The sequence below is a fragment of the Herpailurus yagouaroundi genome, unplaced genomic scaffold (assembly GCF_014898765.1).
Source record: "Herpailurus yagouaroundi ecotype Mexico unplaced genomic scaffold, PumYag 211, whole genome shotgun sequence".
In the NCBI taxonomy this organism is placed as follows: Eukaryota; Metazoa; Chordata; class Mammalia; order Carnivora; family Felidae; genus Herpailurus; species Herpailurus yagouaroundi.
This window is the reverse complement of record NW_024412442.1, coordinates 1,451,773-1,470,840: the sequence shown is the minus strand read 5'-3', so window position 1 is coordinate 1,470,840 and position 19,068 is coordinate 1,451,773. Positions and strand designations below refer to the sequence as shown.

General features: G+C 41.5%; 1 protein-coding gene across 4 annotated transcripts in view; it reads right to left on the bottom strand.

The window, feature by feature from the left end:
- Positions 1 to 19,068, bottom strand: part of ZWINT (ZW10 interacting kinetochore protein) — a 30,828-nt gene that overhangs the window by 1,126 nt on the left and 10,634 nt on the right. The window contains exon 9 of one of the 4 annotated variants that reach the window (XM_040454191.1): positions 1,597 to 1,615. The exons of 2 other annotated variants lie outside the window; for them this stretch is intronic. The gene's annotated coding sequence lies outside the window, so the exon portion shown is untranslated. Of the gene's footprint in view, positions 1 to 1,596; positions 1,616 to 11,767; positions 12,257 to 19,068 lie in introns of those variants that run through there. One more of the 4 variants, XM_040454189.1, reaches the window with a different exon arrangement.

The window sequence follows — 19,068 nt, the reverse complement described above, 5'->3', positions numbered from 1 at the left end:
ACCGCCTCCCGAATTACGTGTGCTCAGACCCTTATGGCAGGTGGTCTGCTTGAGCCAAAGACAATTCATGCTATGACTTTATCTGAGGGGACTTACTTTTGCCTCCAGCACTTTAAGGAATATCTGGAATAGGAGACAAACATGTTTGACCACACGGCATGTTGGGAAACAAAGTTAAGAGCATAGCACTATCGCTTTATTCCTGTTTCCAAGTAGGTGTGCGGGACTTGTAAGTATGCTCGCCCCCTTACTACGTCCCCCAGTTTTGCTGACACTCTTGGCCGCTCTGAAGGCTGGAAGTGGCCCAAGCCGTCTGGTGTGTCCCCCAGCCTTCATGCTCATCCCCTAATTCTTCCATGATCAAGAAGGTGATCTCTCTTGGCTCTTCTGAGGACCCACAGGCGCACAGGAATTACCTCCCCTGGGGCACATTCTGTCCTGGAAACATGATCCCAAGTCTCTCCATGTGTGACAAAGGGAATAGATCGGGATTTTATTTTTTTTTAGCGTTTATTTATTTTTGGGAGACAGAGACAGTGCGTGAGCAAGGGAGGGGCAGAGAGAGGGGGAGACACAATCTGAAGTGGGCTCCAGGCTCTGAGCTGCCAGCACAGAGCCCGACGCTGGGCTCGAACCCACAAAGTGTGAGATCATGACCTGAGCCAAAGTCGGATGCCCAAGCGACTGCACCACCTAGGCGCCCCTCCGGTTGGGATTATTTTTGTTAGGATCATCATATTTCCTCCTCTTGCAGCCTTTCTGTCCAGGCCAGAAAGTTCTTTATTGTGCAAAATCATTGCTTCCTGACATTCTTATCCTGTTCAGTTCTGCAGCCTTAACTGTCTACATCCACCACTGTGAATTGATCTTATTTCTAATAGTATTTCATTGAAACCACAGAACGTTAGAGTTGGAGAGAACTTTGGTTCCCCCGGCATATAGATGAGGACAGCGCGGTTCTGACGGCCTAGTTCACAGATGAAGACGGTCGCTCACATAACCTCAGGGAATCACTAAGGAGGACAGTAAGTTCACGACAGAGCTAAGACCTGAACAAATCAGAGTTTGACTGTGTTCCAGGGACGAGACAGACAGAACGTGAAAACACTGACATGGCATGCATGTACAAACATGCAGTCGTCTTTTCACTCTTAACCAAGCCAGAGGACAGCTGTTAATTCATCAGCGTAATACTTCTAATTGCATTGGTTGTAAGACTCACATGATTGTGAAGATATTAAAATGTAAAAGCGGGCATGTTAGAATTCCGTGATGATTGACATTTACAGAATGTCATGTCCAAGTGGCACACGTATGTTACCGAATCCTCACGACTTTCGTCGGTCTGCTCTATTACAAAATTAATTCCTCCTCTATACCAGCAACCCAACACTGAACTACTTGGAAATTATTTCTTCGCTCTTTTAAAATTAAGAGTCCAGGGGTGCCTGGGTGGCTCAGTCGGTTAAGCGGCCAACTTCGGCTCAGGTCATGATCTCGCGGTCCGTTGAGTTCGAGCCCCGCATCGGGCTCTGTGCTGACAGCTCAGAGCCTGGAGCCTGTTTCAGATTCTGTGTCTCCCTCTCTCTGACCCTCCCCCATTCATGCTCTGTCTCTCTCTGTCTCAAAAATAAATAAACGTTAAAAAAATAAATAATCTTAAAAAAAATAAAAATAAAATAAAATTAAGAGTCCAAAGAAGTCTTACCTGTCATGTCACTACAGAAAATAAATAAATAAATAAATAGATAAATAAATAAATAAATGCCACTGGTTCACACATTTTATTTTGCATTAACATTATCTGGAGTATTTATTAAACAGAGATTCACGTGGGGCACCTGGGGGGGGCTCAGTCAGTGAAGCGAACGACTCTTTGATTTTGGCTCAGGTCATGATCTCATGGCTCATGAGTTCGAGCTCTGCGTCGGGCTCTGTGCTGGCAGTGCGAGGCCTGCGTGGGAATTTTTCTCTCTCCCTCTCTCTCTGCCTGTCCCCTGCTCATCCTCACTCTCTCTCTCAATAAATAAAATCAACATTTAGAAAAATCCCACAGACTAACAGCCTTCACTCAGTAATCGGGGGTGGGAACTCAGAGTATTCTAAGAAGTTGCCTGCGGATGCTGCTGGTCTTCAGAGGATGCTTTAATTGGCATTTGCTTAACTGTCCTTTTTTACATTTTGTGTACATTAGTCTTTTAAGAGTTAAAAAGTCACCTTGCACGAGCGAGTTATCTGATTTGCGTGTTCTACAGTTTACATAGAGTTCGAGGGCGTATCAGTCTGTGTGCTCTCTGGTCACAGACACTAATAGGTGCCGTGATACGGGCACCGGGGTTCACAGTGTGAGCGGTCGCCTGAGGAGAAAGGGGTGCAAACTGGTAAAAAGGGCCACCAAACTTAAGCCTCCAAAGCGCAGAGCAGGGCCCCAGAGGGAGTCGCCTTGAAGCTGTAACAGCAGAAAAACGAACAAGGAACAAGGTGCCGCTGTGCTTCTGCCACGTTTCTGCAAGTGGCGGCTCTTCTGTTCATGCCCCATGACTTCCTGAGCGGGTGCAATGTGCCCACCGTCTTGCACGTGCAACAGGCCCCTTTATCCCTTATTTCCCACCCACCACCCGCAAAGGGGATCACATAGTAGAAAGCACACTCTTCTCTGTAGTCACTGGCATTAGGGTGTGAATGGGAAAAATGTCACCAGAGCTACAGGACCCAGAGAACAAAGGACTCCCTCTTCACAAGTACAGTAGCACATTCTTTAGGCCTTCTAGCCTCCTCCTCCCCCCTAAACATCCCTTCCAAGACCACTGCAAAGGATGCAGCGCTTGTGACATTAGATAATCTCATTATTTAAGAAACGGTGAGGGTAGAACACCACAGAGAATAGGTTGGAATAATTTGGTCAGGTCTCCAAAGCTAACATGTAACGCGGCCTTTTCTATTTATCATAACATCCTAGGCAGCTGCCAAATGATCTCATTAAGTTACTCGTAACTAGCTCATGAATAAGAGACTCAAAGACAGATCCGAAAGCGTAACAGCTTTGGAGTTAGGAATAGGATAGGAAGAAAGAAAAAGATGGAAGGAGGGAGGAGAGGAGGGGTGGAGGAGGGAAGGAAAGAAGGAACCAAACACGCAGACTGAGTCCTAGTTGGGCCACATGTTCTAGGCAAGCTCTTGAGAAATTACTCGAAGGTTCACAGCTCCATTCTCTGCTTTTTAAAAACACCTGGTTTTCGAGTTTGTTGTAAACCTTAAATAAGATCAATATGGATCCCATCTGGCGGCATTCTAACAAGATCAACTGTTTCGAGTTTGATGAGAGCTTACAAATATTAATATAGCAAGATACTTGGTGTATATTAAAATTTTACAGCTGAAGCCTAATTATTTGTTTGATGCCTGACCGCTCCAGGATCTTCATCACTTGTCCTGTCCTCTAATAGCAGTGTCTCTGGTACACGTCATAGATCATTTTAAAATTCCTTCTCAAACTGCTGCATCTTATCAAGTATATTTAGTCTATGTAAATTTTTTATTAGCAATTATCTGGACTAATTTCTATCTTATTTTATACATTCCTTTACTACGTATTTATTTTTCTTTTCAGGCTTCTCTTGGATTGGATGTTTTTTCCCAGAGACAAAAAACTTTATTACTCACAGCACACTGAGTAGCAAAAGCATCCTGCTCCTCAGGGCCCAGTCCCACGGGGCCAACGTGGAGGGCCCTAGTGTGAGCTACACATACAGTGGGTTTGTCACATCGGAGGAGCACAGGCCATGGGAGGCCATGGGGGTCATCTTTTACAGAAGACAGCGAAGAAACCCACTTTCTCCTAGAGAGGTCACTTCCTTCCTCAAGGTGGCTGGCTGCACATACAACCCTGAGAAATCGCCCAGGCAGGGTGGTCGGACTGTGCATTCTTGCCATGCCCAGCAGTGATGCTCAGGCAAGGGCTGTTTGCCTGCCCCAATATCTGACCCTGCAAATTCCTGGCGGAACTTGAATATTTCTTCACATGAGTATACATCTCCATCTGTCATCCTGATCAACCTGACCAACAGAGACTCGGGCTAAAGATATTTAATTTGTCCTGCACAGAGTATAATTATGGCTATTATCAACAGAACTTCCAGCAGCGAGAGGAGGCCAACCCATGCACCGGCTTCAACCAGGCTGCCCAGTCACTTGTGAGGGGGACAAGTAGGTCTTATTCAGACATCCAGGATATAGTCCAAGGCAGCATTCAGGGATCAGAACAAGACTGTGGATATTTGGAGGGCAGGTCCTGACTGCTCACCCTGACTTCCTGCCAGCTGGGAGCAAGCTAATCCGGGCGCATGTGCACGGCTGTTTGCCCCGGGGCTTGGGCTTCAGCAAAAGCTAAAGTTGCTGAGCTTAGAGATGAAATGACTGAAATGAATCGCAAGGCATCATCTAAGCCATCCCCTGCAAGTTGTAAGGTTTCAAGTCTCCAAAGTTCCAAAATAGGTGCAGGAGGCAGGTTCCATCAGGGCAACGTGTTGCCCTGGTGGGCCGACTGATTCCTGGTGCCTCCTACTCTGCCTGCTTCCCAGGGTCCTCTCCCTCAAGTGTCTGCATCAGCTACGTCTCACGGGGGAGCCAGGACGAAGCCGGAAGGACACCCCATGGGGGCTCAGAAGGATGGGGCCAAAAGGACACCCCACTGGGGCAGAAAGGACAGAGGCAGAAGGACACCCCACAGGGGTGGCAGAAAGGCACCGGAAGGTTACCCCACGGGAGCCAGAAGGTCAGAGGCGGAAGGACACCCCTGGTGGGCGGCAGGATGCAGGCGGAAGGACACCCCTGGTGGGCGGCAGGATGGAGGCGGAAGGACACCCCTGGTGGGCGGCAGGATGCAGGCGGAAGGACACCCCACCGGGGCCGGAAGGACACCAGCAGAAGGACACGACCACACTTTCTCACACTTGGGTCTCTGGTATTTTGCCTGAATCCAACTTATGCAAATAATAGAACCGAGTATCTTGACCAAATACAATAGTTTTTAATTCACATCAGTGAACTTCACTTTCATGAAACACCTTTGCAAAGTTCATTAACTTTCACCTAGTTTTGAACTGTTTTATCCACACTGTGATGGATTCAGCATTTATACTTCAGTTCTCTTTTCTCTATCGTTGCTGACATTAATGAGCAGAAGTGACATAACCAACGGTGCCACATGCGTGAAAACATGAGCTAAAGAACTATCTGAAAATAACAGAAGATAGTGGCATTTCACGTTTTAATAGGATAAGGAAATAAATGGCAACACCTATTATACATTTATAAAGTGTAACAACCTTCAATTATGTTTAAATTACAAGCAAACAGAACAGCATATTGATCAAAAGAAATATTTGTGGCTACTATTCATGAACATTACATTTTAACATGGAAAGTAAACTATTTATAGAATTATGTTTATTATGTTTCCTTTTAGAAGCCTCTTCAAGTATATTCTGTGTTCTATTTTCCATGCTATGATTTCTGAAAATAAGAATCTCTTTTGTGTACACAAATTTTTTCATGGCAGTGTTAAACACACAGGCCTCAAGTCCTAAAATAACCAATAATAATTTTTTTCGGCAGTAAGCAATATTAAAGCAAACTTATTTTCTCTGGGAATTGAAGGGCCAGTTTGTGAGTTTTCTGGATGGTTCTTGCATTTGAATACCATTGAGTTCCTTCCACCTTTATGAGCCTAGTTTATTTTTCTAGTGACCCTGAAGTTGTTTGTGGTGAGTAAGTTAAGGAATTCTCTGAGCTTGCACCAATCAGTTAACAAGGCCCAGGACAAAAGCGCCCGAGAATAGATAAACAGGGCAAAAGTGCCTCAGCATAGTACTAATAAAAGCAGAAAGCTGCTTCCACAGGACTAAAGCCTCCAGAGTAGGTAAACAGATAAAACAGGGCACACCACCACAGCACGGAGAAACTCCCAGGAGCTAATTACTGAAAGAAAGGAGCCTTGTTGACCCTGCAGTAGCACGCACCATCTGTCTTAGCCCCTAGACCAGTTAAGATGAACAGATACGCGCCTGGTGCCTGCTGTAAACAGCCATGTGCCCCGCGCCAGGATTTTGTTTTGTACTGACCCCAACCCCTAACACCGCCTGTCTTGGTAACCCCCTTTCCCTCACACAAGAGTTAATGTTCACGGTTTCACTGTCTCTTTGTGCATGTCCATCATGCTTGTAAGCCTTCTGATCCTAATAAAGACGGAGCAAGGACGCTTCCTCCCGGCTCTTGTTTCCTCCTGGACATGAGCCTCCCTCACTGTTAATTCTGCACCCGATCTCTTGCTGGACAAGAGATTACTCCAGCCTCAAAGTCTGCAACAGTTGTTCACTGTTTTTTTTTTCCTTCCATATTTTCTTAGTTACATTCCTTCCATATTTTCTTATATCACGGCTTTTTCTGTCATACTCTTATAACCTTATTTATCAAAGAACTTGAGCCATATTCTCCTAGGCCAGAATCAAAGGATAGTTGAGGTATATCATATAGTATTATTCTCCAAAGACGCTCCTTGCCAACAATGAGCCTTTCCTCCAGGAAAATGTCCAGAGATGGGTCTATTTTACCCTCAGGGAAAAGTTCACAGACAACCTGTAACATTCTGTGAAAGGCTGGGGCAGGTGCATATTGATTTAAGAATCAGATTCAGTTTCCTTAGGTCCCAGTAACTTATTCCAGTGCCCTCTTCACTATTTTCATAAGGGCTGCCTGTTGACCTAATCCAAAGTGCTCCAGGTAGCTGTGTCCTGAGTAGGTACACAGAAAACTCTTCTTACGCTCACTTATACTGTATCAAATTTTAAATTACTATCTACACTATAAAACCATAGAGTTAGATAAAACAGAGCCTTTAAAAAACATTTACTTTAACATTCTCATTTTACAGATAAGATGACTGAGTCTCCAAAACACTAGTGTTGTTATTCACGAGGTTTGGAACACAAATCCATGTTTCTCGAAAGCAGAGTCACCACCCCCTGCACTAAGACATGTGCCTCCAGGGTGAAATACAGTCTTGAATCACAGCAAGGGAACTGATACGTCCTAGTCATCAATTTCAGTGATGTAACCATATGTACGCCACATGCAAAAGTGAGAGGGAACAGCTGGCTGGAAAAGAAGGAAGCTCTTACTGCATGAACAGTAAGTGCTGCTGCCGATGATTTCCAGGACAGAACACAATGTAAACAGAGTGCAACAGACAGAGGTATAAGCCAGATGGGGGACTGAGATATTCCAGGCCCTCCTTCCCTCCCTTAAACATTAAAATACACATACACACACACACACACTCTACCAAGACTGAATCGTTAAGAGATAAATCTGAATAAATCTCTAATTAACAGGTTGATTGAATCAGTAATCAAAACCTCCCAACAAAGAAAAGCCCAGCCCAGTGTCTCCAATGAATTCTGCCCAACATTTAAAAAGGAATTAAGCCAATCCTTTTCAAGTTCTTCCAAAACACTGAAGAGGAGGAAACACTTCTGCTAGAGATTGTTTGTGTCCTCCTAGAATTCATATGTTGAAATCTTTTTTTTTTTTTAATTTTTTTTTTCAACGTTTATTTATTTTTGGGACAGAGAGAGACAGAGCATGAACGGGGGAGGAGCAGAGAGAGAGGGAGACACAGAATCGGAATCGGGCTCCAGGCTCTGAGCCATCAGCCCAGAGCCTGATGCGGGGCTCGAACTCACGGACCGCGAGATCGTGACCTGGCTGAAGTCGGAGGCTTAACCGACTGCGCCACCCAGGCGCCCCATGTTGAAATCTTAACATCCAAAGTGATGATATTAAAAGTTGGGGTCTTTGAAAGGCGATTAGGTCATGATGATGGAGACCTCAGGAATGGGATTCTCGCCCTTATACAAAGGAACCCACAGAGCTCCCTCATCCTTCTATCATGTAAGGACCTAATGAGGTCAGGGGTATGAATGAGAAAGAGGGTCCTTGCCAGACACTGAATCTTCTGGCACCTTGATCTTGGATTCTTCAGTCTCAACAACTGTGAAAAATAAATTTCTGTTGCTTATAAGCCACCAGTTTATGGTATTTTTGTTACAGCAGCCTGAACTAAGACAACTTCCTAACTCATTCTATGCAGCTAGCATTACTCTGATATCAAAGTGAGACAAAGAAAACCAGTAACAAACCTACAGACAATTATTTCTCATGAACATCGATGCAAGAATCTTCAACAAAATACCATCAAACCAAAATTCAAATTATATATTAAGAGAACTATTCACAAAACCAAGTAGGATTTACTCCTGGAATGCAAAACTGGTTTAACATATGAAAAGCAAACAATGACATAAACCACATTAACAGAATGGAATAAAAAAAATGATTATCTCAATTGATTAAAAAAAAAAAAAAAGCTCGACAAAATAAAACACTCCTTCATGATAAAAGCACTCAACAAACTACAAGAAAACCCTCTAACAAAATAAAGGCCATATATGAAAAATGCATGGTAACCACCAAATTCAAAAGTAAAAATCTGAAAGTTTTTCCTCTAAGATCAGGAACAAGGCAAGGATCCCCTCTTTCTGCTTTTATTCAACATAGTAATGGAAGTCCTAGCCAGAGCAACTAGACAAGAAAAAGAAATAAGAGGCATCCAAATAAAAGAGGAAGAAATAAAATTATTTTTGTTCACAGATGACATGATCTTACAGGCAGAAAACCCTAAATATTCCACACCAAAAAAAAAAAAAAAAAAAAAGAATAAACAAATTCAGTAATGTTACCAAAAAAATAATAAATCCTCACATGTATGGTAAAATATTAGACAATGGTATCATGACCATTCAATGGGAAAAGGGTCCTTTTCAACAAATGGTGTTGGAAAACCGGATACTTGTGTGCAGAAGAATGAAGTTAGACTCTTACTTATACCATATACAAACTGACTCAAAGTGGATCAAAGGCTCAATCTAAGAACTAATTAAACTCTGAAACTTTTAGAAGAAAACACAGAGGGAAAGCTTCACTACATTTGATTTGGTACTGTTTTCTTGGATAGGACACCAAAATCAAGGCAACAACAAAAAATTAGGTAAGTTGGACTTAATTTTAATCAAAATTAAAAACACTTAATATTAAAATACTTTTTAAAAAGGTGCATCAGGGCACCTGGGTGGCTCAGTCAGTGAAGCATCTGACTTTTGATTTCAGCGCAGATCATGATCTCATGGTTCATGAGATCGAGCCCCTCATCAGGCTCTGTGCTGTCAGCACAGATTCTCTCTCTCACTCCCTTTCTCTCTGCTCCTACCCTGCTCTCTCTCTTAAAATAAATATACATTAAAGAAAAAATATATTTGTGCATCAATGGCTATAACAGAGCTAAAAGGTGACTCATAGAATGGGAGAACATATCTGCATATCATATATCCAATAAGAGATTAATATAGAAAATACAGAGCTCCTACAATTCAGCAGCAAAAAATCAAATGACCCGATTAAAAAACAGTCACAGGACTGAACAGACATTTCACCTAAAAAACGACCAACTAGTTAGTATATAAAAAGATGCTCGACACTGGTCACTGGTAATTGATGGGGAAACGCACATCAAAACCATGAGATACTACTTCATACCCATTAGTGTGGCTATTATCAAAAACAACAAAAAAAGCTAGAAAGTAACAAGTTTTGGTGAAGATGTAGAGTAACTGGAACCTCTGTGCATAGCTGGTGGAAATGTCAGATGGTGCACCCACTGTGGAAAACAGTATGGTAGTTTCTCCAAAAATTAAGCCTAGGATTACCTTATTATCCAGCAATTCCACTTCCGGAATTTCAGAAGAAGTGAACACAGGGACTCCTATGGATATTTGTACATACACATTCATAGCAACGTTGTTCAAAAGAGCCTAAACGTGAAGCAACCTAAGTGCCCATTGATGAATGAACAAACACACAAAATGTGATATATACATACAGGAGGAGAATGTTATTCAGCCTCAATGAAGAAAAATTTGACATTGAAAATACCGTGCTAAAAGTAAGCCAGCCACAGAGGAACAAGTGTTGCAGGATTCTACTTATATTCAGTCTCATAATAACTCTAAATATATTAAGTCTCATAATAAGTCTCATAAATTCATAGAGACACAAAGTTGATGGTGGTTGTTAGGGGCTGGCTTACTGTTACTGGGTAAGGAGTTTCGGTCTGGGAACATGAAAAAGTTCTGGAGGCAGACAGTGGTGACGGTTGTACAACAGTGTGACTGCACGAAATGCCACTTAATTGTACACTTGTAGTTAGAATGGCAAATTTTGTCATGTATGCTTTTCCACCATAAAAAAATTCCAACATCTGAGACGCCTAGGTGGGTCAGTCGGTTAAGCATCCAACTCTTGATCTCAGCTCAGGACATGAAGTCACAGTTCACGAGTTCAAGCCCTGCATCAGGCTCTGCACTGACAACGTGGAGCCTGCTTGGGATTCTCTCTCTGCCCCTCCTTGACTGTCTCTCTCTCAAAATAAACATTTTTTTAAAAATTGCAAGATCTATATATTTCAAAATGTTACGCTGTAGTACGAATAAGCCTCTCTCCTTCATTTGGAGATTTCCTGCGAGACTGCATCTGGCCCAATTCGTGTGCAGTTTTAAATGTATCTTGACCCGTGCCTGGCTTGAACTGAGTCCGAGCCCCTGAGAAATAAGGCTCACAAGTTATAAGAAGAATAAGGAAAGAAACAACTCTCGGGTACCTGTAATGCGAAGAGCAGTGTATTCTGCAGTAAGAATACACAAATAAGGAAGAGAGAGTGTCAGCGATAATTTCCCTAAAACATGGGGAGTGCCAGGTGGAACCGGGCTCGGGGTGCAGAAGGTCACAGGAGCAATCTTGGGGCTCTGCTCTGAGATGTGCCAAAGATTGCTGAGGTAAGAACAGCTTTTCAAAAGGTTTGTCAAAGCATCGCAAATATATTACATATTTTTAAGATAACAATCATAAAGTTGTGATAGTTTCACTGTCTATAAAACAACTTCTAACTGCTGATAAATGTGTACTCCAATGAAGGGTTATGAAAACATCAGTGGAAACACCGGAGAGGAGAGTACCAATTAGGAACAGACACGATCAAAACATTTCATATTTAAAGTTTTCTTGCATTTCCACCGCTAACAGGTTGCCATGGCAACTCAGTCATCTGGAGCTCCTCCGAGATTAGATTAAAACACCATACTGTTCAAAGTCAACATTTTCACTTTTACTAATTATACTTTTAACAAAAAGATGACAATTATTTGAGATTCATTATTTTTTTTTAAAAGATACTGTTGCTCATAGGGAAAGTCTTGGAGACCACTGAGGTCAGGAAGAGTCTGTGACAAACAGGGGCACCTGGGTGGCTCGGTCGTTAAGCGTCCGACTTCGGCTCAGGTCATGATCTCACGGTTTGTGGGTTCGAGCCCCGCGTGGGGCTCTGTGCTGACAGCTAGCTCAGAGCCTGGAGCCTGTTTTCAGCTTCTGTGTCTCCCTTTCTCTCTCTGTCCCTCCCGTGCTTTCTCTCAAAAATAAATAAAACATAAAAAAAATTAAAATTTATGCTGACAAAACTCTGCTATTTTCACTAAGATAATCTAAAAGATGACAAAATCTGTACGAAAATAAATGGATAATAGTTTAAACATCTATTCGCTTTTGTCTCTTACCTTCCAACTCCTTTTTTAAAAATCTTTTTAATGTTTATTTTTGAGAGAGAGACAGAAACAGAGAGGGGGAGGGGCAGAGAGCGAATCTCCATGCAGAGCGTGGGGCCTGTGACCCGGGAATCATGACTCGAGCAGAGATCAAGCATCAGATGCCCAACCCCTGGGGACACTCAGGTGCCCCAAGGATGGAGAGTGTTCATCCACATTCCTGCCAAGCATGTATACTTCTGTGGGGACAGAGATGCCTGGAGGAAGACAGATTTTTAATTTTTCTATAATTTTTTATTATATATAATTTCATATACTTAACCATCTAGGAAATATTAGATAGGCTTCACCCGACATTGAACAAAATGAGTGCACTCTGTTCTTAATACAAAATTTAAAATGAGCCAGGCTGTCCATTCAGCTTCCTTAGAGGTAAACTAGATTCACAGATAAAAAATAGCAGACCATGGATAGCAATCAGTCCTACGATGAAGTGAGGAAGGTTTCCCGTAGCTTCCGGGTGCCTTCATGATTTAAATAAATGACTCCTTAAGAAATAACACAAGATAAAATTAAGCTATAAAGAAAGAGCAATGCCTGCCTTCAGTTTAGAATTTATGTAAATGCACGTACACTTAAAAAATATGACACTCAAGAGACTTCGCCAGGAAAAACAAAACACAACACTAAACAGCTTTATAACTTAAGTTTCCAAACTAAAATTAAATATTATAACCTGTCTGACCACAAAAACTGATTTTATGGATGAGTCACTTAACAAAGACATCTCCCTTATATCGCGCTCTCGTTGACTGGGAACCAAGGTCTAGAGATAGGTGAACTACAAGGCAAAGGCCACACCTTCTCCCCCGTGGGCAGAGTGACCCCGCAGCAGCTATACAGGCTGCCGAGGAGAGGCCCTGTCTCCAGCAGCACCTGCACATCTGAGGACCACCCATGACCGGGGGAGGGACAGGACAGGGAAAGAGGAAGACGACAGTGGCAAAGCGCCGTGAAGAAACGGGCCTCATGCCATCTGCTTCAGGACATCAGCAGCAGGATGGCCCTGGGCCCCTGGAGGATACTACACCAGGCCCAGAGGGACCCCCAGAGCCCCAGGCGCCTAGCCCACAACTGCCCGGGCTCTGCCACCAGCTCCCTCTGTGCACGCGTCTGCCAGAGGAGTCAAAGGAGAAACCACGCTCCAGCTACGGAGCCACCTTCCAAAAGCAACAAGGTTCCTAATGGCCAAACCGTTGAACTGTAAGATCCACAGTCAACAGAAAACCCTACTTAAGGAAGGTGACTGATAGTTCAGGGGCTGGAGCACAAGTGCATGTCTCCCAACACTATGAACAATCCCAGACACGTGGTGTCACAGAAAGACAGTAATCCTCCAGCAACACAACTCAATGGTATGGAAAACTGCAATCCGATAACAAATTCAGAAGAGCAGTCATGAAGAAATTCAACAAGCTCCAAGAAAACACAGAACAGTAATTCAGTGAACTCAGGAACAAAATTAATGAACAGAGCACTTCTTTACAAGAGAGTAACATTATAAGGCAGAACCAAGCAAATTCTGGAACTGAAGAATTCAATAAAGGAGGGGAAGAAGGAAGCATCGCTCCAGACAGAAGAAAGAAGAAGTAACCTCGAGGACACAGATGGAGTGCAGCTCAATGAGGAGGCGAACGATTGTAAAGCAGGGCAGAAACCCTCCAAGAGCCATCAGTTTCCATCACAAAGGTCAAAAGAGCAAATAGAAGAGTGACTGGTATACCAGAAGGACAAGAGGAGAAGGGGACAGTTTGGGAACGTCCCAAACCTGGGAAGAAATTGGCACAGGTTCACAAAGCTACTAGAACACCCTATTATCTCAATGTGAAAAGACCTCCAAGACACATTACAATGAAACTGTCGAAAATCAATGATAAAGAATCTTTCTTTAATAATTTTTTAATGTTTATTTATATTTGAGAGAGAGAGAGAGCACATGGCAGGGAGGGACAGAGAAAGAGGGAGACACAGAATCCAAAACAGGCTCCAGGCTCCGAACTGTCAGCACAGAGCCTGACGCAGGGGCTCAAACCCACAAACCCTGTGATCACGACCTGAGCCGAAGTTAGATGCTTAACAAATTGAGCTATCCAGGCACCCCTCAATGATAAAGAACCTTAGAGGCAACCAGGGAACGTAACCCTTAAAAAGAACCCTGTTAGGCTCTCAGCAGAAGCCCTGCGGGCCAGAAGAGAGTGGAATGGCACATTCAAAGTGCTGACAGAGAAAACTGGCCAGCCAAATATACTTTACGTGGCAAAACCACCCTTCAGATACGAAGGAGAAATAAAGGCATCCCCAGATAAATAAAAGCTGAGGAAGGTTGCCAACCACAAGAGTTGACTTGCAAGAAATGCTAACAGGAGTTCTTCAAGCTGAAATGCAAAGGTGCTAATCAGTGACATGAAAGCAGGACAGTGCACCGCAGTTGGGTAGGTGAGAAGTAAACAGCCAGAATTAGAAACTAACTCTGTATTGGAAAAGCACCGTGGCCACTTAACTACAGTAAAAACACTCAATAATGTACAATAAACTCACAGCATAAAATAGGTAAACTGTGACATTAAAAACATAAAAGAGGAGGAGTAATAGGGTGGAGCCTTTCCAGGGGAATGATGATAAGCTGCTTTCAGCATCAAAGAACTTTTATCTGAGATGTTTTACATAAACCTCAAGGTAACCACAAAGCAACAATCTAGATTCACAAACCATTAGAAAAAGAGGGCACTGAACACATCACCATGGAAAACAACCAGAAGGAAAACAGTAAGATGGCATTTCCAAGTCCTTACACATCAATAATCGCTCCAATGTAAGGAGACCGAATTATCCAGTCAAAAGACACAGAGTGACTCAACGGATAAAAATAATAAGACCCAACTCTAAGCCGCCAAAAGAGACTCGTTTCAGCTCTCCACACAAATAGGCTCAAAGTGAAGAGATGGAAGACGATACTCCGTGCAAGTGGAAATCAAAAATATGGCGAGGGCAGCCATACTTACATCAGACAAGACAGACTTCAAGCCAAAAACAGTGACAAGAGACAAAGAAGGCTGCTATATGATGATAAGAGGGCCAATACATCAAGAAGATAAAATGATCATAAACATATAGGTACCCACCATTGGGACACCTAAGTACGGTAAGCAAATACTAACAGATATGAAGGGAGAAATAGACAATAATACAAAAATAGTAGTGAACATCAATACTCTGCTGTCAGTTATGGATAGATGATCCAGACAGAAAATCAACAAAATAAACACTGGAAATGAACCACACTTTATAGCAAATGACTTAACCGACACAGATACAACATTCCATCCAATAGCATCAGAATACACATTCTTCTCAAATGCACGTGGACCACAGATTGTGACAGGACACAAAACAAATCTTAGCAAATTTAAGGAGACTGAAACCATACCAAGGGTTTTTTGTTTTTTTTTTTTTCTCACCACAATGGTATGAAGTAGGAATGAACAAGAGAAAAGGTAGAAACTCTACAAATATGTGGAAACTGAATGACACACTTCTGAACAACCAGTGGGTCAAAGGAAACATCAAAAGGGAAATAAAAAATTATCTTGAAACAAAGGAAAATGGAAATATATCAAATCTTATGGGATGCTACAAAAGCAGCTCTGAGAGGAAAGCTTAGTGTTATGTGCATCTATTAATTAGATCTCAAATAAAAACCTAATTTTACACCTCAAGGAACTAGAAAAAGAACAAATTACGTCCAAAGCTAGCAGAAAGGAGGTAATAATGATCACAGTAGAAATCAGTGAAATAGAGACCAGAAAAACAATGGAAAGGATCAATGAAATTAAAATCTGGTTTTTCAAAAAGGTAAATAAAATTGACAAACCTTTTGCTAGACTAATTAAAAAAGGGAGAAGACTCCAATAAAATTAGAAATCAACTGACACTACAGAAATAGACAGGATCTTAAGAGACTACTATAAACAATTATATGCCAACAAATATAACCTACAAGAAATGGATGAATTTCTAGTAACACAGCGAATGCAAAGACTGAATAAGGAAGAAACAGAAAATCTGAACAGACCAATAACTAGTAGTAAAGTAATTGAATCAGTATCAAAAACCTAACACAGAAAACTCCAGAACCAGGTGATTTCACTGGTGAATTCTACCAAACAATTAAAGAAGAATTAACACCAAGTCTTCTCACACTGTTCCAAAAAAACTAAACAGCAGGGAACACCTCCAAATTGATTCTATGAAGCCAAAATTACCATGTAACCAAAGTCAGAAGAGAACACTACAAGAAAGGAAAATTAAAGACTAACATCCATGATGAATATAGATGCAAACATTGTCAACAAAATATTGACAGACTAAATTCAAGAACACATTAAATAACATAAAAATGATTATATACCATGACCAAGTGGGATTTACCTCTGGATGCAAGGATGGTTCAAACACATACCAATCAATAAATGGGATACAGCACATTAACAGAATGAAAGATTTAAATAATCACATAATAACCACAATAGATGATGAAAGGGCATTTGACAAAATGCACCATCCGTTCATGATAAAACTCTTAACAGATTGGGTACCAAAGAAACATGACATATAAAAGGCCATGTATAACAAACCCATAGCTAACATTACACTCAATAGAGAAAAATCGAAAGTTTTTCCTCTGAGATCAAGAAAAAGACAAGGATGCCCACTCTCACCCCTCTTACTCAATCAATACAGTAATGAAGTCCTAGCTAGAGCATTTAGTCAAGACAAATAAAAGACATCCAAATTGGGAAAGAAAAAGTAAAACCGTCATTATTTGTGAATGATTTCATTTTGTATATACAAAATCCCAAAGACTCTACCAAAAAACTGTTGGAACTTCAGTAAAGTTGCAGGATATAAAATCAACATACAACAATCAGTTGCAACTCTATATACTAATGATGTAACATCCAAAAAAGAAATAAAGAAAACTATCCTAGTCACAATAGCTTCAAAAACAATAAAATACCTAGGAATAAATTTGATCAAGGAAGTGAAAATCTGTACATTCAAAAATACAAGACCTTGCTGGAAGATGTTGAAGAATACACAAACAAATGGAAAGACATATTGTACATGGATTGAAAGAATTAATAGTTGAAATGCCCATACTACCCAAAGCCATCTATAGATTCAACACAATCCCCATCAGAATTCCAATGGCTTCAAGTAAACTAAAAAGAAAAAAGAAAAAAATCCTAAAATTCGTATGGAACCACAAAAGGCCCTGAATAGCTAAAGCGATACTGGAGAAAGAACAAAGCTGGAGGCACCTCACACGTCCTGACTATACTACAAACCACAGTAATAATACAATATGCCACTGGCATAAAAAATAGACACGTAGACCTAGAGAACAGAATACAGAGCTCAGAATTAAGCTTCCACAAGAAGAGGTAACAAGTGTGGTGAGGATGTGGAGAAAAGGGAACCTTTCCGCTGATGGTGGGAATGTACATTGGTTCAGCTCCATCTCTGCGTGTACACCCAAAGGAAATGAAAACGGGGTGTCAAAGAGAGATCTGCACTCCCCTGTTCACTGCAGCATTCGTCACAATAGCCAAGATGTGGGCATAACCTAAATGTTCATTGTTGGATGAATGGATAAAGAAGCAGATACGTTACACGTTATATAAAATAGTCTCCATATATATCGTACATATCCAGGTACCTACACTTATCATTACCTATTATCCAGTCATGTTAAAGAACATCTGCCATCTGAGACGTGGATGGACCTTGAGCAGTTAAGCTAAGTGAGGTATGTCAGGCAAAGGCAGGTAATGTATGGGATCACTCGTGTGGAATCTAAAAATGCCGAACTCGTGAAAACAGATCAGAATGATGACTACAAAGGACAGGGGCAGGGAAAACAGGATGGACACTGTTTGAAGGGACAGACTTGTAACGGGTAGTAAATAAGCCCTAGAAATCTAATGCACAGAACAAAGGAACCCAGACAATACTGTTATATAATCACCAAGCTTGCTAAGAGCCTAGAACTTAAGTATTCTAACCACTGAAAGGACTGGTTATTAATGTGACAGAGGTACTAATTATGGTAGCTTCACACAACAATGGCAATCATACTACAGTATATAAACACATCAAATTAACATGTTGTACACCTTAAATGTATACAACGTTATGTCAAATATATTTTTATTAAAAAACGGAAGAGTAACTGACACATAGGTACTCTGAAATGTTTGTTAAGTGCGTGATCAATAAATACTAACAGAACACAACTACCAGGGAGTTAGTACAATTCTGAATCTGCATGTAATTAACAACTTAGTCTCAAAACATAAAGGAATGAACGAATATGACTGCGTATGTGTGTGTGTGCGTGCACACACATACACACGCACACACACATTTCAGAAAAAGAACAAACAAGGCAAGAAATTTGCCAGAAATTGTAAACCTTATAAAGAAAATCTCACCACCACTGGCCAGACCATCCCCTGTTCGAGCTGGACAATGGCAAGGCTAAATTGCAGGCACTGTGACTCACACCAGTAACACTGTTGTATGATGTCGAAAACAAGCAAACCCAATTCCATTATTTAGCTATAAAACAAATTGTTTTCCTTGAGGCACATGGAACTCCATAGTTTCAGTGTTTCGCCTACATAAAAGATACACCACATGCAATAATGACTATTAGAATTACCTGAATATCTACTAGCCCTTTCTTTCTGTTGTTATAAACGTAACATTGTTTTTCACTGCCTACTTCTTTAGACCACTGCCACCACCACCCCAACAGAGTTAATTAGTTCATTGGATCCTGAAAACTAAAAACCCCTGAGATGGGATAGAGATAGATGGAAGGGGGAAAATGGAAAATCTCTTCTTATGGTAGCAACCACACTTCTGTTTTAATCAAACAATATTTGTCTTATTCTTTCTCAAAAGAATAAGAACAGCCTGTCGCCGGCACCAGCAGTGACAAGACTCCTAACATAAAGCTCCTCTCATCTTTACATTCCGGAAGTCTCCGAATATTGTTCAATGTAATCATTAACACCAAAGTTATTATGGTAGTCACAGGGTGCTGTTTAAAAACCACAGTCATTTTGCTAATTGATGGGAAATAGTTCACCATTCTTTATCACAAACATTTTAAATTATGGCTGAGGATTTTTCCCATTTTCAACTGTAAGTCCCTAAAACCTTGATAAGTAGCCTACACCCGAGGCACAGTGAGTGATGTTGCGTTGTGATACTTTCCAAAATTCTCACGGAG